Genomic DNA, 24,249 nt, shown 5'->3' on the forward strand with positions numbered 1-24,249 from the left:
CCTCAATGGGGCCAAACTTATATTCACAAAATGTTTGGGGGCATGCGTACCCCTGCGGTCCTCTCCCCCAAAAAAGCACCGTATGTACCTACTGTATACACTGAAGCCCAATGCCCTACTAGAAATCTCAGTCTTGGCTTCTAGGATTCAGCAAGCATAGACTTCCAGATTTTCAGCCATAAGGACTAGAAACCTCCTTTAAAAAAAAAGGACTGCAAAGGCCCTCATGAAGCACATCCACACAGTGGCGGAGCTTCATGCTCAGCAGGGGGGGGAGCAGGCGGGGGCGGGCTGGCACGTCCTGAGGGCAGGGCATGCCGTCTGTGGGGACAGGGTGCTCAGCGCGGGTGGGGGGGCAGCCACGATGGCACCCTGCCAGGATCGCGCTGCCAGGGGCGATGCGCTCCCCCTGCACTCCTCTTCCTCCGCCAGTGCATCCACATTCTGTGCTTCTTCTGAACTCCTGCAGAACTGTGGCACACACACACACACACACACACACACAAAATTGAGGATATTATCCACTGCTGTGTCTTGGACATCCAAAACACAGAGTGCAATGTTCAGTAGAATAAAAGGGGCCAGGGAACTCTGATTGTTGAAGCATAAGGTTAAAATTAATCAGATAACAGTCTAGTTTTGCAAGTGGTAAAGTCTGTTCACCTAGCATTTAAACATTTTTTCTTCCAGACCAGCATAATAACAACAACACCAAGTAATACTTTCCTAACTTAAGAATTTCCAGAGTTAATGCAGGTACTTCCACTCACTGCCTAAATTTTCCCCAGTGGAAAATATTGAAGAAAGGGGCACAGAGAAGAGAGAGAGAGAGCAGAATTTTAAGGATGCACAACTATAACACTTGATTGCAGGATTTCCCCTTGCATTTCAGGCGCACTCACAAAAGCGAATCCTGGAGTTCTTAATGCAAACTCCAAATGTCAGAAGCGCTTGAAATAAATCTTTTTAAAAATGTTTGCATTGGCCCCATCGAAGGTTAAGTAAGAGGTGAAGGGGAAGAGAGAGGAAAGGATCCGGGCTTGCAGTGGTAGGAAATGAAAATGTGGTTAGACCACCAGTATTAATGATTAGGGACCCAAGCTTATGAGGAAGAGGAAGACAGCAAAGGAAAACCTCTCCCTATTCAGTTCTTTGCCTGAGGCATCAGAATAGAGCTGCTATTCTTCGGCATATTTCTTTCAATGGCAGGCTGGCTTTTAAAAAATAATAATAATAAAATACTTGTTTATTGACTGAAAGCAGCAAACTAAAATTTAAGAGTCTTCTGTGTGGTCTTTCAACATTTAAGTCAAATAGAAACTAAAGCAAATTGGACCCTTCAGAGGCAAATTAAACAGGTTCGCTTCCTACAGATATATAAAAATACAACAAACATGCACAGGACAAACACTGGTGCCTTCACTTCAAAAAGGGCTGGCAGATGAGGTCACTGTTACTTCTGTGCTGCCATAAGGAGAGGCATGGGCTGCAAAAACCCAGATTCAAATCTCCATTTGTCCATAAAGCACACTGGGTGCCCCAAACCAGTTTCTCTCTCTCAGAAGTTCCCTTGCGGCTTTGGGGGCAGTGTGGGTGACTTCTGAAACTGACCAGAATTTCAAAAGCAGGGGGGGGGGGTGTTTGCCATTCAAAGTGTGTTGGGGGGGGGGAGCCACACATTCCAGTAAGCATGTCCCAGTCCTTGTGGGATCCCAGCTTTAGGCAAAAGTTATTCCTTCCCTCTGGCTATTATTCTCAATCCTTTTATGCAGAAGGTTAATCCGGCTGCAACTTTGCATAGTTCCCACTTGATGCACTACTTTCTACTTGTTGCTTTGGTCACGGACCCCATACCGAACTATAATATTTGTTCCTCATTACATCTTGGAACAATAAAAACATAGCAGGTTGCGACTCCGGCCTGATACAAAACAGCCTCCCATGTCCCTGCCTGAACTTAGATCTCTGTCCTTAATGAGACGGACGTCCTCCCTCCAGGCTAGACGCAAGCCAAATCCAAGAAAGGCCGATAATGGTTGGCATTAGAATATACAGCGATGTAAACACAGGAAATTGCTAGCCTTTTGTCACATTGTGGCATGGGTCACTTCACATTCATTCCATAAAGGGGAAAATACCTGTGGTTTTTTTTTTTGTGTGTGTGGTTGTGTGGTTTATGCACCACAAAGCAAAAACAACCAAACTCCCCTAGCTGCTATTGTTATCACAGTGCTACTGGTTAATCTTAGGCAGTGACTAATTAACCAATTAAGTACCCGTAAGATATACATTTTACCACCAAATAAACCTAAAACTCCCATGAATGACCCGGGAAGCCTTTCAAAGTAGGAGTACTTGCAAAATATTACGCCCAAGCGATGAGCACACCAAATGCACACTTAGCACATTTTGGAAAGCAAATGCCACTCTGGATTCTGTAGTTGGTTCCAAAAACCAGTTTCTCTCACAACTGACCTGACCCCAAATGAAAAAAACCGTGGCCATACCTTCTGCCTGCAGTGGCGTTTGGAGCGTTGAAGAGAGGAAAATTATAGGACACAAGGAAATATAACAACCGAACTGATCATCTCTGGAATAACTGAAAGATGTGATACGAACCACTGGTCGATCCTGCTCATTGGGTATTAGCTAGCCCCTCCACTCACCATTCACACTGATTCATAAAATCCATTAAAAACAAGTATCATAGCCCTCACTGTCATAATCACTTCCTTTACACTGGACAAGCCGTAAGATACTGTTGTAAGGAAGGTCTGTTCCCAGAGAGAGGAAGATGAATACTTGCTTTCAAAACTACAGCCTTACCTACTGGTTTTTGGAATTCAAGCAAGACTTTAAATTGCCCGTTTGCTTCTGCTCATTCCAAACTCCTCTGAATTCTAATTTTTTAAGGGTGTTGCTAAAAGGTGTGTTTGATCACTTATTTAATGCCTTATAAAGAGACTACTCGTATTAACGAACGGTTGCACTTGCAAACAGCTGTTCAAACATTTACCAGCAGGTCCGGTCCCGCCTAGCTGCAGCAGCTGGGCAGGCAAAACTGACAACAGTGGTTAGACTAGATTGCCACAGTACTACAGATCAGCGTGCCCAATGCCGCTTCCGAAACTATACATGCACTTGTAATGTACATGGAAGGGAGCAAAAACGAATGGGCCAGACCTTTCCAGACAAAGGGGTGTTTACTGAGACAGTAAAATAAAAGGGTCAGAATACTTTGTTGCAGAAGGGAGCAAGGAGGGTCTGAAGAGAGGGAGGTATGGCAGCAGGAAGCCAAGGGTGGATGCACTGTGATGTTTTGACATCTGGGGAAATGAGAATGAATAAGCTTAGAACCTGGAAAGCTAGAAAGATGGAGAGGGGCAATACTACCTTGTTCCCACTCCCCACAACTTGATATGCATATTCCTTAGCCTTTTTCCTAATTTTTATTATTTTTATTTTAAGTATCCAACATTACAGTCAATATTGTTATAGAGTGGAAGGGGGAAACCCCCCCCCAACCCTAGAAATTAATAAATGGTGGGGTTTTGATTATCTGTGTGTGAAATGGATAAAATGCAAGCTGCAGATGAAGGTTTTTCTGGGAAGAAGAAGGGAGACGAAAGACTGGAATCCATCTGGGAAGGCTGGCTGAAGGCTGGTTGTGAGAGTGCCTTGGACTCTAGGGCTGCACTGCTGTGGGCACAAGCCCCTCTTGAAATGACCAGCTGTAAAATCCAGATTCCCTCGTATGCAGATGAAGGTGTAAATAGCTGAATAAACCTATTTCTTAAAGCTACGACAGTCTCAATTCTACACAGGAACACAGACCCTGGGTGAGTGCCTGGAACCCCCAGGAATCTTGCAGAGAGCGGGGGGTGGCACACGACTTTTGTAACAATATGTTTATTACACTAATGCAATCACAGCAATATTATTCTATGCTCCTTGTAATTTAGAAAAGCGAAAGAAGAACAGTTACGTTGACCAAGGGCAGGAAAGAGCACTATGTGTGGCACCAATACGTGAAGTAAGTGAAACTACAAACTGAAGTTTGGTAGAGAGTTTGATGCGGAGAAGTCATTTCCCCAAACGTTCATCCACAGTGTTCTGCACAGCAATGTTGAAGTGGGCGGGGGGGAGACTAGGCTTCATACATGCCACTATTAATTGAGGAAAAAACAGGAAAAGATGTGTTGGCTCAACTGCAGCACGAAGAAAGCCAGCAAGGCTCTGGGTGCCTGCGATCTGTTCTACAGCACCACTAACTTAAGCAAAACGAAAAAAGGAACTCAATGGGAATAGCCTCTTATTCTGGCACACAAAGACAGCTCCTGCAAAAAATTGCTTTATGCTGTATTAGTCAATCCAAACCACTGTGCCAGAAGCCATGAAATCACTCCTTCAAAAAACGAAAGAGCTTAGCACAGCTGCATTAGCAATTGAAACGAGTAACGTTATGAAAACAGAAGTGTTCCTTTAAATCCAGAAAGAAGAATGGCTACTTTAAAAAGGTTTTCACACTTTCAGATCTATGGCGTACTTCCTTTTACCCAGTCTATTGCTATTATACGCACATTCCTTTCCAAGTCACCATGTACACACATATTTTTGTTAAAGACAGTTTTGATGAGAGACTCGTGTATTATGTACTGAGATATCTGGACCATGGAATGGAACATAATAGTAAGAACCATCCCTTCAACTTTCCTTTACACTGAAAAGTTTCAACAGAAGCAAGTTGAAGCATATTTTGACCAGCCTTCAATTAGTCTGAACACCGGCAAACCCAAACCAGCTGGGAAAAGAGCTTCAAAATACTACTCTCCATTTTAATCTGTCTTCAGGTCCCTTCAGATTTCCCTCATGCACACCAGTTGCAAACAAGACATCACTTTCCATCGCTCAGTGTAGTGAAAACAAAGAACAATCTGGTCTAATCAGGGGTGTGTGTATATATATATATGAAGCAAACCACAAAATAAGCACAAGTTAATATACCGGGGTTACAAGTGACGTACTTTTTTGAGGCCTACATTTGAGACAGCAAATGTGCCTTTCCTTTCTGGTAACACTATCACAATCATACAACTGAGAGAGGAACATTTCTGACATGCCCATAATAGCTGTATGGATACTTTAATCGCCCCAGCATCAAAACCTCTGGAACGTTCTTTCTCAACAGGATTCTGTCTGCCCCTCATTTTGTCCTCAAGGTTCAAGAATATGAAATCTATGAGCCTTACATGGAAGGGGAGCACTTATCCATACCTAGACGCCACATGCATGAGTTTTGCTGAGTAAATCAACCAGTTTAAAACCAGACATGCGCCATTCTTTACTGGGGTGAAGGACATGTTGCTATTTTCTAACGTTGCTATCAGTAGCAATGTACAAGATGGTAAGTTGCTTTTAATGCTGTGAAGGTAGATAAAGGTAAAGGACCCCTGGACGGTTCAGTCCAGTCAAAGGCAACTATGGGATGTGACGCTCATCTCCGCTTTTGTCCACAGCCAGCTTTCCGGGTCATGTGGCCAGCAGGACTAAACCACTTCTGGCGCAACGGAACACTGTGACGGAAACCAGAGCACACAGAAATGCTGTTTACCTTCCCACCACAGCAGTACCTATTTATCTACTTGCACTGGTGTGCTTTTGAACTGCTAGGTTGGCAAGAGCTGGGACAGAGCAATGGGAGCTCACCCCATTACATTGATTTGAACCGCCGACCTTCTGATCAGCAAGCCCAAGAAGCTCAGTGGCTTAGACCACAGTGCCACCCGCATCCTGACTGTGAAGGAAAGATAAGTGACTGGAGTCAGATGCCACTGATTGTGCACACAGCCCCACCCATTTCTGCTCCAGACAGGAAAGGGTGGGGTTATTACAGGTTTGACCCTGCATGACTCCAATTACCTCAGCAATAGAATGGTCAAACCACTTCCCAGACATGTCCCTGGGAAAGAGACAGGCAACCGAACACAATTGCCAAGATGCTCTCTGTCCATCTCTGCACTTAAATGATAGGGTTTGCTTGTCAAAGTTGCCAGATGGCTGACTGAGGAACACTAGACCCCGGGCAGGCAGGATTCACAAGAGCCGATCACACTCATGCCAGAGTGCAACGGAACAATCTCTGCCAGGGTAAGTCAGGTTTGTGAACCTCATTGGTCAAACAAAGGATAGTTGCAAGCAAGCGGGGCATTTTTTTCCTCTTCTTTTGTACTAAAGGTCCACAAATTGGTTAGACTGGGATTAATAGGGCAACATGAGCTGAGCGGTAACTTAATTCCCTGTTAATTAAGCACTTTTCTCCCAAAGGCACTATTAGCCAAGGACGAAATGTACGACTAGAGACAGAGAAAACATAAAAGCTGCAAGACAAACCACACCTCTAGTTTTCAAATACAGTTTTCAGTCCGTCATGCACGTATTTGGTAACATGGGGAAGTACAGTGACGGACACATCCATGTGGACCTTTATATCCAACCCTTCCTCCAAGGAGCTCAAAGTGGCATGCATCACTTTTTCCTTACAACAACTTTATGAGGTAGGTTAGAGAGCTGTGAGAGAACTATGAAGTTCACTGGGTGACCATGGGCCTTAGGTCACTCTCAGACACCCTAATCTACCTCAAAAGTAGGCCTGCCACTAGGTTTGAGGAGGTCCTATAAGGTACTAGGGACGCGAGTGGCACTGTGGTCTAAACCACTGAGCCTCTTGGGCTTGCCGATGAGAAGGTTAGTGGTTCGAATCCCCGTGACAGGGTGAGCTCCCGTTGCTCTGTCCCAGCTTCTGCCAACTTAGCAGTTCAAAAGCACAGCAGTGCAAGTAGATAAATAGGTACCACTGTGGCGGGGAGGTAAACGGTGTTTCTGTGCGCTCTGGTTTCCGTCACAGTGTTCTGTTGCTCCTGAAGCGGTTTGGTCATGCTAGTCACATGACCGGGGAAAACTGTCTGTGGACAAACGCCAGCTCCCTCAGTCTGAAGTGAGATGAGTGCCGCAACCCCATAGTTGCCTTTGACTGGACTTAACCATCCAGGGGTCCTTTACCTTTTACCCTCAAACCTGTGAAGTAGCACACTGGCATTACACTCCCACAATTGAACTTACTGTGTGTTAAGGGCAGGTAGCGTCAGAGATGCTTGGCCCTGTTCTCATTCCACATACAGAAATTAACTACACTGGAAGTTGAATCTTAACTCACTAATGGTGATGGAGTAGCATCTCCCACAACACCCGAGACAGCAAGCTAAGGGGGTGGGATGGAACATGCCATGTGGCATAGATAGCTCTGTCCTCGAAAAGAGAGGGAATGCCCAGGGGGCTTAGGAGAAACTGCAACGGGGCCGTGCTTTCTGCTACCATCCAGCGTTTACCTCCTGAGATGGTTTCCCCACTTTGCCTAACAGTAGGGCCGGCTCTGATCTCCCAGTCCAGGCATAGGCAAACTCCGGCCCTCCAGATGTTTTGGAACTACAATTCCCATCATCCCTAGCTAAGAGGGCCAGTGGTCAGGGATGATGGGAATTGTAGTCTCAAAACAACTGGAGGGTCGGAGTTTGCCTATGCCTGTCCCAGCCGACTAGAACTTAATTGTGCACAAGATATTGCACTTCTCGAATGCTCTGATGCAGTTCTCATTGAAAATAATTTTTAAAGCACATTTTAGGAGTACATGTAATACCTTTTGTGAGTAATATTCAGAGTAGACTACTCTGAGTGCCACTTACTTTAACATAAAGTTTTAATCTAAATAAATGAATGACTTGCGGAATAATGCAGATAGGTTTTGCCCCACAAAACTCAGTGTGACCCTTGAGAATGGAGTCAGCCTTTACCTTCAAGTCCCCATCCTGTAATCTATTTCTGGCGGCCCCTGTTAAATATGACAAAACTTTGGAAATGGTTATGTATTAACACAAAGCAAAGCATCCTGGTGGACTATCTGGTCACACTTAGGCCAATTTCTTGAGCTGTGAAGAATGCTTGCTAGGCAACAGCAGAAGCCTGCATGTTAAATAATAGTGGCTGATATTTGAGAGCCTTCCCTCGTCCATTCCACAAAGAGGTATATTACATCAAGAATGGCAGCGTTCCCACCAGATGTGCATGTATACTTTGGGGGGCGCTTGGACAACCCACCATGACCATCCAGTTCCTAAGCATGCAATGAATTTGATGACGAGCCTCAATTGTTTGCTTTGGCTACACTTGTTTAAGTTGGAGGTGCTCCACACAAGAAGTTTCCTTTGGCTTGAGGTCGGATGACTCCTAACAGCAGGTCTGTACTATAATGTCTGGGAAAGTAACTTTTCTTCCTAGGAAGCCATAGCACAATGTGCTTTTTAGCACATCCGAGGGGGCCATCTAGGCAGCTGGCGAAACACTCCCAAAGCCAGATCAACAAACCAAACTCGACAAGAAGCAAACGAACAAAAAATGGTTGTGTGAATGCTCCTCAAATTTATCTCCAAAGCACAGACAACTTGAACGCTATAGCTATTATTACGAGGACTTCACAAAAAGAACTCTTAAAACTCATAGTTCAATGCGCGGTTTTACTTACTCACACAGCAGAACACCGTTTTCCAATCCAGACCGAAAATCTTTATCACCAAAGGTTCTCCCCGTAACTTGCTGTAAAAGAAAGAGGTGGGGATTAGTCCATCAAATCTTAGGGTTTGGGACGGTTTTCTGAACAAAAACAAACTTCATCATAAAGCACTCCAGCTCAATATTTTCTGGCACTTCTGAAACAATACCCTTAGTCACAGCCTAAAAATTGTTTTCAGCTTATACACTGTATCCCATGTAAGACTTCAGTGGGTCTACTACTCTGAATATAAATTAATTGGATGCAGCCTTATCACTTTAGGAAACACTGACCTAGCACTTCGTTCAAATTTACGCCATCACTTGGTAAAGACTGAAACTGTCACTATCAATGGTCAACTGCAAAGCTGCTTTCATGCAATTTATGATTATTGTATACAACCCCCAAAATACTGATCTGCTGAGAAGTGACAACTCATGATACATTTTAACACATCTAAATGAAGTAGGCTCTTTCCTACGTTATTGTTGTTGTTAATTAAATTTGTATACCGCCCTTCATTTGAAGATCCCAGGACTACAAAAAGGACTGAGAGCATGTTCACACCGCTTTGGGGGGGATTTTTACTTTGAATAAGTATTCGAAGGGCTATCTGTGCCCAAATAAATCATATACAGTTGTTACACAAAGTATTGGAAAATACACACCAGGAAGCCCCGTTTCTGAGAAAACTATAAAATAAATTTTACATTGTAGAGGTAGTTAAAGCACAGGTATGAATCAATGAACTTTTCCCCTGAGAATTTTCCAGTGCTTTACATTTCTCTCTCTCTCTCTCTATCACACACACACACACACACACACACACACATATTCCATTTCAAAAGTTCATTGGCAAAAATGAATGGAAATTGCTTACTAAAGCTAAGTAAAATAAGGATAATTACATCATTCTCCAGACCAGGAGTGGGGAAACTGTGGTTCAGCAACATTTGGAGGGGCCCCAACTTTCATCTATCATCCCCAACCCTTGGCAATGCTGGTTGGGAATGATGGAAGTTTGATTCCAGCAACTTCCAGAGAGTCACAGGTTCCCCACTCCTGCTCTAGGGCTGATGAAAATCCCCTGACGCAAACTGAAACTTTTCCAAAGCAAATGACCCAAAATCTAAATCTATTTGAATCAAGTAGCCACAAGTTATTCAGGTCCACTTTCCCAATGGTCAGAGAGCAGAAGCGTCCATTCCACACACACATCATCTTTAAATGATGCTACCCTGCAAAGTCCACTCTTGATCCTGTGGCACCTCTGCACTCCATTCCTCCTATGCTTAACACACAGGGTGATAATTTGGGGAGAGCTGCAGGATGCAGAGCTGACAATTGATTCAATCATTTGTGCAGCGCAGTGCCAGGGGCAGAAACAGGAGGCTCTTACCCAGACCTTCTGCACAAATTCCTAACTGAAGCAAGCATTGTCTGTGCAGCCTCTTTAAGAGTACACAGAACCTCACAAGCATATCTCATTCTCTACTGATGCCTGCGCTATTTGCCAAGTCTTTGATAAGATTTATAAAACGTAGAAAAACAGGAAGAGGCTGCTTTTCATGTGATACCATGATTAAAATCAAAGAACCCGAAGCTCAATATAATTGGTCATCTACACACGTACAATAAACGGTATGATTTCATCATCTTTGTTACATTTTCTTCTTTAAAGAAGTTATGTTCAGTCTTGGCAATGGAATGATTCTATTGCTGTTAGTTGCCATACATGAAATGTGTGTTTACCAAGGAAAACAAAGACATGTGAGCACGGAGAGACTAAACTCAGTCTAATGCAGGGGGTGAGGAAATCCAGCCTAAAGGGGAGCAGAGTGTGGCCTGCATAAGACCTGCTGGAATGAATGGGAGATAAGTAGACAGGATAATGAAGCGCTTCAGATTCAGGCTTGAAATCAAGAAACCCCACTTCAAAAACGGAGGCAAGTTTTACACACCCCAAACATCTTCTCTGGCTCATAAGAAAATCCTAAGTGGGAAAAGAATTTCCAACCCCAGCCCACCGCCACTGCTGCCTATCTCTACTGTACATCTCAATCTCCCCAAGTGGTGCGGCAATAAAACTGCCAGCACATTTGCAAAGCTAAGCAGGGTCCGGTATGGTTTCAAATTGGATGGGGTACCAACACATGTGGGGACACGGGTGGGTGGCGCTGTGGGTTAAACCACAGAGCCTAGGGCTTGCTGATCAGAAGGTTGGCGGTTCGAATCCCCACAACGGGGTGAGCTCCCGTTGTTCGGTCCCTGCTCTTGGCAAACTAGCAGTTCAAAAGCACGTCAAAGTGCAAGTAGATAAATAGTTATCGCTCCGGCGGGAAGGTAAACGGCGTTTCTGTGCGCTGCTCTGGTTCGCCAGAAGCAGCTTAGTCATGCTGGCCACATGACCCAGAAGCTGTATGCCGACTCCCTCGGCCAGTAAAGCGAGATGAGCGCCGCAACCCCAGAGTCGTCCGCGACTGGACCTAATGGTCAGGAGTCCCTTTACCTTTACCAACACATGTTGAGACTTCTGCATTGCCGGGGGCTTTCCTAGATGACCCTCGGGGTCCCTTCCAACTCTACAATTCTATGAAAGGGAAGAATCGATGTGGAGACAACTTGCAATGCAGGAATCCTGCCCAGAGCCATCCCCAGGTGGGCTCAAACCACCAACCTTCTGGTTAACTGCCAGCCACACTAACTGCCACATTGCGCCACTGGGGGCTTCCCTGTTGTTTATGACCAAAGGAGCACCAAAACTGTATTGATGGGGTGGGGAGCGTTCTTTTCTTGCTGGCTAACAGAGTGATAGGGTGTGGGAAACTATGGAGGATCCCATGGGGAAACTACATTTCCCATCTTTCTTGTTCTTTCGCGATCACTCGTAACCGAGTAAGATTGTCTTCCATGAACACGGTCTTAACAGTGAGTCCGTAAGTGACTGTGGAGGACAATTCTGGATCCACATGTCCTTCCACAGTGGGGACATAGGTTTCCTGGCGGGTGTTGATCACGGTGAGGGTTTGCCAAGCATGCCTTCCTCTTAGCACGTTTCTTCCTTTTGTCCGGAGTTCGACATCATACTTCCCACCATCACCACTGAGTGGAAGAGTGAAGAATGTTTGGGGACTGGCAGTGCAGGAGACAACCTTCCTAGTTCTAGGTTTGATGCATGGATTCCCCCCACCCCACCCCGGTTTCCTCTATCTTTTTTCTGGAGTCCAGAGACTGAAGTGAAGTGATCTGCGTTCTTTTAAAATTTTGTTGTTGTTCAGTCGTGTCTGACTCTTCATGACCCCATGGACCAGAGCACGCCAGGCACCCCTATCCTCCACTACCTCCCGCAGTTTGGCCAACCTCATGCTAGTCACTTCGAGAACACTGTCCAACCATCTCATCCTCTGTCGTCCCCTTCTCCTCTTTTAAAATTACATATTTTTTTTAAAACAGATACCTTTTTTAATGTGCCCCATTACTCACTTGAATCAGCTTCCAGCAACAACAAAATCCACTAATGCAATAAAAACTATAAAATTGTATATAATACAATGCAGATAGCTATATCAATAAGCCAGATCACCGCCAAAAGCCTGACCGCTAAACAAAGCCATATTACCACAATTGTTGTCAGTATGCATCAGTTCATATTACTGAGCCTTGACATGATCCACTGCATTAGGCTAACAAGCCCCAGGTGTCAGAACAGCTTAAGGAAGGGAGGGGGAAACCAAAGGTTACAAATAACTAAACAGATGCTGTCCCCAGGTGAAATTTTTTCCTATCCCGCAAGATATTGGAAGCCAACTGGCTGGGCAGTGCCAAAGCTTAATGAGACCTTGGCTTGCTCCTGGAGGCAATTATTTGGTTTCTACATGAGATGGATAGCAAGCGAGGAAGGAAGGGGATTGCATTATGTGAAACACAGCCATGAAGAGATCGTTTGTCCTAGAAAGGATACAGGGATTGTGCTTGATAAAAACAGCCATTTATCTGCTCATTTGCGCTAAATAGGTCCCATACGGCTCTGTTTAGAGCAAAACAGTCAAAACAGATGCATTTTGGCCTCAAGCAAAGATGGCTTTTTTCGTTAGAGAATACTACAGTACACTAAAATAGCTTCACAGATTATCTTGAAGACACTGAGAGGTTGAAATCCACAGATTTCTTGGTTTAACCCTAGAGTATGCCGGGCAGGAGTCTGAAACTCTTCCATTTTATTCAACAGAACTACTATGAAGTAATTGGTTAATAGACTGTAGTGTAAATTTCTGCTGGTGTACAGCTTTGAGAATTAGGTTGCTTACCACACAAAATTAGTCCATTTATAGGGAGAGTTTGCAAAAAAGTAAGCTTCCACAGAAGATCACTTAATTTGTCCCTGCTCCATCTGACAAAAGGAACATGTAATAAGTAGATGAAATACACAATTATTTCAGGGGCTCTTCCTCTAACCAGTATCGCTGAATCACATGCCGGCTTGGTTGTAATTTGGCAGTAAATACTTGGTGGTAATTTGGAATAAAGAAGCATGTTTTTGGTACTTATTGTATGCCATTACCACAAACCTCTTGTGTGATCTTTTGGAAACCACTTTGGTTTCATTCTCTAAAATGGAATCAATTGTTCCTTTTGTCTACCCTTGCTTAACTCGAATTCTCTGGGCCAGAATACTAATTATGTTGTTGTTTTCATTCAGTGCAAGATTTTTCTTTAAGAAACACCCAGGGGGGACAATCTAGATCAGGACCTTGGAGATTTTTGCAGGGGAGGGTAAAAACCGGGCTTAGTCAATGTTGTGCCTTCAAAATGTTTTTTTGGGACTACATTTCCCATCATGCCCAACCACTGGCCATGCTTGCTGGGTGTGGTGGGTGCTGGAGTCCAAAAACATTGTGAGGGAACCATATTGGCAAGCCTTGTTATAAAGCAGGGGTAGGCAACGTTTTCTGAGGCCGGGCCGGTCCACTACCCGGCAGACTTCTCAGTGGGCCGGAGCATGTGTGCCCATGCGTGCACTCAAGCTATTTCCAACACTCTTCCGGGTCGGAAGAGTGCCGGAAATAGCGTATGCACATGCACACGGGTGCTCCTCCATCCCAGAAGTGCGCTGGAAATAGCATATACGCATGTGTACAGGCGTTCCTCTGGGGGAGGAGCGCCCGTGCACGCACGCTATTTCCGGCGCACTTCTGGGACGGAGGAGCACCCATATGCATGTGCACACGCGATTTCCGGAGCTCTTCCGACTCAGAGGTCAGGGGGGGGAAATGGTGCCACGGGGGGAAAAGCACAGAATCCCCACGCCAATCCACGTGGGCCTGTTCAAGGAAGCTCATGGGCCGGAACCAGCTCATGGGCCTTAGGTTGCCAACCTCTGTTATAAACAGTGCTTTTAGACTCAGCAACTAAAAGGTCTTAGGAAGTAAAACGATTTCTGCCTTTCCAGAAGAATTTCAAGTTCAGCAACAAGCAAGAGTGCCACAAATGAAACAAGGTCCTCTCTCAGGTCCTCACTCACCCACCTGAGGGTAGGGGGGTCTGAAGCAGGGTCTCCAAGGAGTATCTGAATATATGGGCAAGTTCATGTGTTTTAAAGAAAAGCAAGCTTCCAGCTCCTCTGGCTGTAGGGATATGCATAAGAATACAAAATGTTCCATTTTAACCAGGCCTTTGGTTGATCGGATGCCCTTTTAAAATGTGTTTTTGTGGGGTAGGGTATTGGGTTGCTGTTTTATTTTTATTATGTATTTTGTGGTTTTACCGGTATATTTTGATTTTATTCTGTGACCGCCCTGAGAACCCCAGGTATAGGGCGGTATATAAATTAATTAATTAAATAAATAACAACAACAACAACAATCATCCATTTTATTTGTAAAAGCAAGAAAGTGCCACCATTTCACCATAAATGTGTCTTTTTCTTTCTTTCTTTCTTTCTTTCTTTCTTTCTTTCTTTCTTTCCGTCCTGTTTTTCTGTCCTGTTGCTATACATAGTTTTTGTGTAAAGGTTTTCAGCCAGGGCAATTTCCCACACTTTATTGTACCAATTTTACCAAAGAAATTCCACTCAAACCCTTCCAAGCTCTTGCTGCTACCAGTAAATATCCAACTAATGGCCCTGTTGTTTTCCTTTCCTTTTATACTGTGGTTCTCACTATACTTCTTTATTTTTTGTACTTAAAACTTAACTCCAAGGGACAGAAGTTACACAAGTCAAATAAAGTGATTTAAAATAATAAACAAACCCTGGTGAGCTTTTGTTTTCAGGTTCTGCCATGGTTCATCTCAAAACTTCCCCTCTCTTAGGGTTGAAGCACATGGTTCACAACATGGGAATTCTTGGTTCGCTCAGCCCTTGCTGCATATTGAAGATATGGAGCAACAAGGCAAACCACATGTTTGCCCTGAAAAATGTGAGAACAGATCACATAAATTAAGCATAGGAGCCTGCCTGTGCCACCCATATCACACAGAAGGCCATCTTTACATCATCTGCAGACAGAAGAGCATAAACTAGGCCTCAGGCTAAGAAATATATAATAATGCTTGCAATTTCTTTTTCATCTGCATTCTTGCTCCCTCTGAAATCTGTTAGCAATAGCAAACAGTACACTTAGCTTTCAGTGGCCGACGTATACAGAGAAGGCTTTAACCATCAGAAAAGTAAGTCTGAAAGCAATTACCTTGCTGGCGGTTTCTCTTGAGCACAAATTTACACACCGATGCAATAATTGGAAGTAATATTTTTTTTTAAGTGATCTGCCGACAGCACCTATCTGTGACAAACCATGCAATTCTAGATGAAATGGAATTACTAATCAATTTCTACATAAACAGAGCTGGGGTGAAAAAACCCACATACAATTTATTTCTGGAACATCCAATTAAGATTGTAATGCGGTAAAGTGGCAATTGGTCTGTTGCTTTTATTTTCCCCTGCTGCTCCAGATACAGGAGAGGTTTTGTTCACAGGGCATGCGGCGCAGAGATGCTGGCTCTAACAATAATCGGCTCTCTTTTTTTATTGTTAGAACACCTGCTGCCTCTGACAGCACAAACTCATCCATTATGCAATGTCCATGTGGCGATGGGACCACAAGCAGTAATTCTGAAACAGAGTGTCAATGCAAAGAAACAAAAGGGGTAATTTCTCACTTGGCTTTTATACATGCAATCTCTCCTTCCTTGACTTCTGTTTATATTGCTGCTGCTGCTGCTTTTTGTGTATATAACAATTTGTGTTCAGCATCAAGGAGAGAGAGAGAGAGAGAGAGAGAGAGAGAGAGAGAATGCCAAGTACTGTACCTTCTCTTTGTCTTCCTTTCTTAATTTTTAATTCTAATTTCCTTCCTTTTTTTTGTAAGGGAAGATACAATCCATGACCTACTGAAATCAGTTACTGCAGCTTCCACTATGCTCAGTGCTGGATCAAGACACACGCCAAAGTTTGAAAGTAACAATTATGATTTCTTTTTTAAAAAATTCGGGCTGTTTTATTATTACTATTTATATGCTGGAAGCCGCCCAGCGTGGCTGGGGCAAACCGGTCAGATGGGCAGGGTATAAATAATAAACATCTTCTTCTTCTTCTTCTTCTTCTTCTTCTTCTTCTTCTTCTTCTTCTTCTTCTTCTTCTTCTTGTGTGTTGTAGTGGTTAAGAGTGGTAGACTCGTAATCTGGGGAACCGGGTTCGCGTCCCCGCTCTTCCACATGCAGCTGCTGGGTGACCTTGGGCTAGTCACACTTCTTTGAAGTCTCTCAGCCCCACTCACCTCACAGAGTGTTTGTTGTGGGGGAGCAAGGGAAAGGAGAATGTCAGCCGCTTTGAGACTCCTTCGGGTAGTGATAAAGTGGGATATCAAATCCAAACTCTTCTTCTTCTTCTTCTTCTTCGACTGAGGCAGACTGGCAAACAGCTATTCAGCAGGGCACCTGTGGCAAGTACAAATCTCCTCCAGGTAATCAAAGGGTAGGGTTTGCAGAAAATAGACATGAACAGCATCCAGACTTAATAAGGATTTAGATCAGATATATGAATCGTTCTACTCATGGTATTTCTGATCTAGAGCATGTTCAGGGATTATATTTCTTGGAAAGCTGCTTTGGAACTGGACTCAGGGAGAAGGTATGATATCATCTGTGTTACCTCAGATCCAACTTTCTCCACACTTTCCTCTTGCTTCTGGGTTGGCAACGAGAGCTGAACACCCACCAGAAGCTTATTATAGTCAAGGAAGACAAGGTGCAAAGTATAAAATACAAATTCAGAACCTGAAAGAAGCCAACTAAATGACAAGCTAAGAACTGACAATCACAGCAGGCCACAAGACTGGACTATGTTCAGATATTGTGCCAACTGCTTGGTAATAAATTTATTGATCCACTCAAGGAAACTACATGTGTTTTCTAATACCCTGCTAAAAACTATGGTAAAAATAAAAACAAAATTCTGACCTGCAGGTCAATCTTGGACCACCAGGGGATCAAATTTGATCTGTGAGACATAAAAAAAACCCCACTTCCACCTGCCAATCTGCTGAGATCACTGCAATGCGAGGTGTTGGTTCTTCATTGGCTGCGCTCACCAGTTCCGTAGCCTGGGAACAAGTGCACACAACCAAAGCTCAGGGTGGATCTGTTTGAAAGCCCTCTTCAGAGGTTCAAAGAGATACATAGGTCTCTTTGCAAAAGGTCTTTCAACCAGCCCCCCCCCCACTGCACTTTGAAGTCCCAACAATTGGGACTTCAAAACAAGCATCATCTGATGTCCTTATGGCTCCACACACCTGTCAAGTTTGGCCCCCTAGGGGATGATGTGATGTGAGCTTAATGCCTTCAACAAAACAAGCGATTTCTTATTAAAGGATAGTGTTTGCCACAGGTTCATATTTGGCCTTAGAACTTACAGTTGCTGATACCTAATATAGCATGGCCATGTTTCTATTGACAACAACACATTTAACACAATTAAGATAAAATACAGACGATAGCAGTTTTCATATTTCATCAGGAGGCTTATTATATTTCTTCTCCCTTTCATTAGTACAAAAAAAAGTATTTTAATGAAACAAAATCTCTTTGGCCAAAGATTTCGTGCCCTTTTCTCCATTTTTTTAAGCAACTTGAAGCTGCATTTCAAAGACTATGCGTTGCTTGTCTGACAATATAACCCTTTTATTTTCATCTTGGTAATTAAAAAGGCTGAAAAGATTTTTTTAAAAAATTGAGACTACAACATGCATTCATCATCTTTGGGGTTTTTTAAAAATCATAATTAGTAAAGGCTGTAAAGTTAAAGATGTGTCATCTGTTTACAAATCTCATCCAAATAACTGTATTTTTGATTTCTCATTCCTTGTCCAGAAGCATATTGGCAGAATATTCAGAGGACTGGAACCCCCTGGAAAGCTATATGTGCTGAGCAAAGACTGCAATCTCCAAAACATATTTCTGAAACGGAACACTACACAAGGTTTTATGATGTTTTAATCATTTTACTGTACATCACCTTGATATAAACCACTTGGTGGTTTATATTCTTATAAATAAATTAAACACATGTCGTCCTTTCCTCTCCAGTTCACGAATGTCCACTCAGTTCCCTCTGCTGCCCCAGTCTTATACCGGGGGAAATTATGGGACACATCTGAAACCTACTTGAAAACGGATGTTACACAACCGTAGCAAATCCACACATGTATGAGATGTACCATCACTTGCTAAATACTGCCTTCCAGATGTTGATGTTCCCCACAAAGCTCTCGGCACCGTTTTTAAGCTATTACAGGCACCAGATGGCCAAGTTTATAGTTTAGTTTGGTTTATAATTATTTACAATTGCTAGATCAAGTTTGTGAACTTGACCCAGCAGCCCATTAGCACTTTGCAAAGATGGAAGAAGTCGGCTCTATAAACTTCCCTAGAGAAACTTGTACCAGGAGGGATCATCCTTCACAGCAGAATAAATCTCATTGGTATTCCCACTCCTTTGCTCTCATTTATTTCCAAAATAGGAATAATGCATCACATACATGATACAATGGAACAATGGTGACACTCGACTTCCCATTCTTAAAAGGAAGTTGTGTGATTCCATTGGAATCTTCTTGAAGTTCAACAATGTACAGTGGTACCTTGGTTCTCAAACTTAATCCATTCTGGAAGTCCGTTCCAAAACCAAAGCGTTCCAAAACCAAGGCACGCTTTCCCATAGAAAGTAATGCAAAACGGATTAATCCGTTCTAGGCGTTTAAAAACAACCCCTAAAACAGCCATTTAACATGCATTTTACAATCTAACAAGACCATTGATCCATAAAATGAAAGCAATAATCAATGTACTGTGCTATAAAATAAATAAGACAGTATTGTAGATGATATAAATTAAAATTATTATTTTTCTTACCTGCACTGATGGTAATCATTGTTTGGATGGGGGGGGGGGCTTTTATCCATTTCTGCAGTCACACAATCAATCAATCAATCAGGAGCTGAACAGGGTTCCACACAGTCACAAAAACAAATTAACCGAAAAAGCCTCAAAAACAAAAATGCAAAATAAATAGCAAAAACAAAAGCACCAAACTTAATCTGTTCCAGAAGTCCGTTCGGCTTCCGAAATGTTTGAAAACCAAGGCGCAGCTTCTGATTGGTGCAGGCGCCCCAGAAACAAAAGCTGACAGCTGCATCGGACGTTCGGCTTCCAAAAACATTCGAAAACCGGAACCGGGTTTTCAGCGTTTAAGAACCAAGGCATTTGAGTACCAAGGTACCACTGTATTTACACACGGTGGACTACATCAAAAGGTTTATTAATAAAACCAGGTGGGGTTATCACAGTGAGAATCTGAACTTTGGGATTTAGTGCTACGTCAATTATGAAAGTGCTTTAACTTGACACATTTGTACCAAAGTTAAGCACGTCTAAGTCTCATTGATTTTAAAGGGTGAGGGTCAGGATGTTCAACTCACTGATATCAACAGGACTTCAAACATACTTAACTTTGGCAGGATCATGATTACTAGCACAGTGAGGTTTCATATTGTGTTGGCTGAGGCACACACGCGCTCCAAATCCAACCGAAGCCTCGCACAACAGACATACAATTAGAATGAAAGATCCGGGTGTCTCCAAGCACATTCTGAGTCTCTAGGTATTCGTTTTCAGAACCAAAAACGGTTTCAGAGTGAGCTGAGCTATAAGGTATTTAGCACTGAAATCACTTCCTGGTTAGCTTCCTTCATTTCACCCTCCTAATTTCAGTGGGGGTGTCAGGAGCTGGAGTCACATGAAGGTCAGCAATTAAAAAACTTCCAGTGCCAGTGAAGTTAACTCCCCAAGTCAATCAATAAATTTATTTATTGCATTAGCCATATGGCTGTAGTTAACTCTTTATTCAAAGAAAAGAAAAGAGCACATGCCAATGATCCCAGCAACTCTTCCCAGTAGGTCTTCCCCCAATAAGACAGTTGTCAGGACTGAAGGTCCCTGCCTTCCCACAGCTGCCTAAGTCCCTTCCTCTCCAGGGTTTCCCCCCAAGCAATCATCAGAGACTGCAGCTGCACACAACCAATCTCTCCTCTGCTCTTTTCATTTCTCTGCATGTTCTGGGAGACCAGGCAGGAAGGGAACTGGTCGGAGCAGGAGGTGGAGACTCCCTGGATTCTTCAGCAACCTGCTGCAACCAGATTCCCTCCCCACTGGTGGACTCTCCTTCCTTGGAGGTCTTTAAGCAGAGGTTGGGTGGCCACCTGTCATGGATGCTTTAGCTGAGATTCCTGCGTTGCAAAGGGTTGGACTAGATGACACTTGAGGCCCTTCCAACTCTAAGATTCTGTGATTCTATGGTTTCCTGAACACGCAGAGAGATGAAAAGAGCAGAGGAGAGATTGGTTGTGCTCACATTTGTTAAGTAAATAAATAAATGCAACATATGGATTGGCCTTCAGCCATATGAAGCAAGTAAGGCTTCCTTCCATTTCTAACAATTTGTTTGTGAACTGCTCAGAAATGCTGAGTGGGTAGAAGCTTCTTCCTTTCCACATAAGTTCCAACAAAGAGATAGCAACTCCCATTCCTGCAATGGATAAAGTGCATGAACCAAGAGAAAGTGTAAGAATCCAAAGTCTCAAAAATCCTGCATTTGTCTAGTCAGCTTTTCCCCACTAGGTGTTGAGGTCTTTAAGTTTCCAAAGAAGTAGACAAAGAATATATCCATATATATGATCCCAGATTAAGTTTATAGACTTCTCATCCCCATGGAAAATTACAAATGCTAATAAATCTAAGTTTGAGGTTAACACCTGTACTGGAACAGTAGCCCTTCTCTTGACTTTCCTCTGGAAAAAAAACATTGCAAATCTCCCTGAAATATACGGTAGGTGGTATGTCTTTAAGGAATTCTTTGGACCGCTCTCAATCAACATGCCTTTGCTTATGCCAGTGTATTTCCATCCCTTCTGCTTTACTCTGTATTATACAGAATAATCCTAGCAGGAGCTGAAAACATTTTGAGATTTGAACAGTCCAAAGGGTGTTTCAGAAGCAGGCTTAAAAATCTTTTAATGACGGCATAATACGTGAATAGTTTCTGTAGTGTTATATCTCAAATATAAGGGGATGGGGAACAGGAGCAACTTCAAGGGATGAGTGTGTCAAGGGATGAGTGTGTCAAGATATCTCACAGTTTTTTCTTTTGTGGGGGAAAAAATGTTTTTGGTGCCATCTCTCCAAGGACTAAGGGGTTGTGATTTTCTCACAGGGTTAGAGTCCTTGAAAAGCAGTATTGTTCCTTAGTATTATATTTTGAAAGCCACCATGAACAGTCCAATGCTGCCTGAGGTAAACAATAAACAACCCAATTTCCTCCCCCCCCCTTAAAAAAACCCCGAAACCCACATCCCTTCAAATTAACTTCAAATTGCAGGGATGTTTTCATTCAGCTCTATTTGAAATCCATCTAACTGTGGAGGAAAGTGCATAGAAACTGGCATACTCTCCTGAAACAAATCATTCGAAAACAACACAAGCATTTCCCATCCTGATGCAAACTCGTTTTGTGCAGCACCGCTTCCCCAAGCTTGTATACAATGCTTTCATTTTTGTTCATTGCAGCTCTCTCAACTGCAACACTAAAGGCTCGACGTGTGCAAATCGCCAATCAATTCAGAGCTGTCATATCACCGGAATCTTTCTTGGTGGTTTGGAGGGAAAGGAACAGAGGGAAAATAGCCGCTAGAGACAACAGGAGGAGAGACAAATCTTTCCAGCCAGTGCCTCCCTTCCTTTAACAAGACGCTGCTCAGCCAGAAGTGTATCTGAAGCAGCTCCTTACATCACAGGACCACAGGGATGGCGACAAGGGAACCCAGAGCATCAAGTCTGACTTGCTTGTTGGGACAGGTTGCCAAAGGAATCCTTCTCCCTGTTGCAGTTTACTGGCCTAACTAAGCAAGTATACTCCCTGACCCTCAACCGGGTTCCAGGGGAAGGGGGTGACACTCCCCGGCCCCTCCCCTGCCGCCCAGCACCCTGTCTGTGCTTCTTTATGGACCGGGCAGCCCCACGACACACCGCTCGCTCGCCGGCTCGTAGCAGCACCGGCCGGATGCATCCGGCTGGTGCTGCTGCTCCCGCGGCGACCCGGCAAGCGAGCGGCGGGTTGTGGGGCTGCCCCGTCTGTAAAGAAGCACGGACAGGGTGCCAGGCAGCGGGGAAGGGGCCGGGGAGTGTCATCCCCCCCTCCCCTGGAACCCGGGGCGGAGTGCCCCCTACGCCCCGCCCTTCCTAAGCCACTGAGTATTATAAAGTTATAAAACAACAACGAAATATAGACCTGTCCATCAAAATGAAAGACTCTACCCTCCCCTCTTGAATTCTGGACAGTTTGACCAGTCAGCTCTATCTTGGGTAAACATCAAAACAATTGTGGTTTGTCTTCCTGCCCTCCAAACCACAATTGTTTTGATGTTTGCCCGAGATAGAGGAATTATCCATTACATTAGGAGGTATCCGGGGGGTAGGAGGGAGGCGAGAATCCTCTTGGAGAACTTTGATCTTACAAGCGAAGTACCAGTATATCTCACCATTCAATCCCTGTTTAACCCTAACATTTAAAAATCTGATGTAAAAGCCGGTCACAACACCTTTTAACACAGACGTTACACATGTATAACTTTAAGTTATTGAATAAAACCCAGAATTTATTAGCGCTTTCAAGTAAGCTCAAACAAAACCCTTATTTCACATGAAAGGAGCAGTTCAGGCTGACATCAGACTTGTTTTAATTATACCCTGAAAACTTCAGCCTATTGGAACAGCCCATTTTAACCTTCATCTGTGATCATGAAAGCTATTGTGCCAGATCAGAAATGAACACTTTATATATTGAGCGCTGCAACACTACGTAAAGCAGCCCAAAGGGACCATTTGCGAAAGCAGATCATTACAAGAATACTTACGGTAACTACAACACAGACGCTAAGCTAGCACTGCCAATTAATCTAACAGGCTCAAGCAATAAACAAGAAAACCTTGCTTTTAAACACCACATACACAAAAACATCATTATCCATATCTACTTTTAAGACTGCTCCCTAGAACTTGGAGCAATTCTCTGGAGGCTCTTTAGCAATGGTCCTTCTGACCCCATGAGAAATAAAAATCTTCATAATTTCATGTCCCAAGGAACAAAGCACTGATATGATAGAATGAATTCTTGTTTTCCCATGTTATTTAAAAGTTCCACCTGAAATATTTATCATCTTAAGTAGTATGGATACACATGTATGGCTATCCCATCTTCATTTATGGGAGTGGATGGCAAGCAGTAAGACCTAGTGGTGGGGGGGGGGGGGTCCATGGCTGGATTTAGATTTGATGAGGCCCTAAGCTACTGAAGGTAATGGGGCCCTTTAGATATCCAGCTGTCCTTTGTCGACAACAAATTGTCGCTGTTTTTTTTCCTGTTGAATATATGGTAATTTATAGATCTAATAGGTATCTAAAGCCATTTGCAACCAGTCCATGCAGAATGTAGGCACCCTATATATAGAAATGAGCAAACCGGTGATATTTTAGGGAGCAGGTTAGCAGGCGGGGCCCATTACTTACACAAAACACTGTGGCTGTATGTAGGTTTTATTTTATTTGTTTGGTATCTTATATTTTGGAAATGTACATCCAGGTTTTTTTCCTGCAAATTTTTTTTTGAGGGGGGGGCCAAGAGTGTGGGGCCCTAAGCTATAGCTTGTTTTGCTTATACGTAAATCCGGCACTGGGGAGGGTCCTTACTTCACAGGCAAAAGAAACAGCTAAGGAAACAATTCTTCAAGGGCAGGCACATGTACACTGCATTAGAGTATCGGTAATCTAATCAGGTTGAGGCTCCAGTACTTTGGCCACCTCATGAGAAGAGAAGACTCCCTGGAAAAGACCCTGATGTTGGGAAAGATGGAGGGCACAAGGAGAAGGGGACGACAGAGGATGAGATGGTTGGACAGTGTTCTCGAAGCGAATGGCATGAGTTTGGCCAAACTGCGGGAGGCAGTGGCATGCTCTGGTCCATGGGGTCACGAAGAGTCGGACACGACTGAACAACAACAACAACAATCAGGTTGCCGGAACATGGATTACCAGAGCATAGG

At 43.6% G+C, this 24,249-nt stretch overlaps 1 long non-coding RNA gene across 1 annotated transcript in view; it reads right to left on the reverse strand.

The window, feature by feature from the left end:
- The window catches only part of LOC117052678, a 122,347-nt gene that overhangs the window by 41,594 nt on the left and 56,504 nt on the right, over window positions 1-24,249 (reverse strand). Inside the window, exon 2 of the long non-coding RNA XR_004427305.1 lies at window positions 8,576-8,646. This is a non-coding gene — a long non-coding RNA (uncharacterized LOC117052678). The remainder of the gene's footprint in view (window positions 1-8,575; window positions 8,647-24,249) is intronic.

The sequence above is a fragment of the Lacerta agilis genome, chromosome 9, assembly GCF_009819535.1.
Source record: "Lacerta agilis isolate rLacAgi1 chromosome 9, rLacAgi1.pri, whole genome shotgun sequence".
In the NCBI taxonomy this organism is placed as follows: Eukaryota; Metazoa; Chordata; class Lepidosauria; order Squamata; family Lacertidae; genus Lacerta; species Lacerta agilis.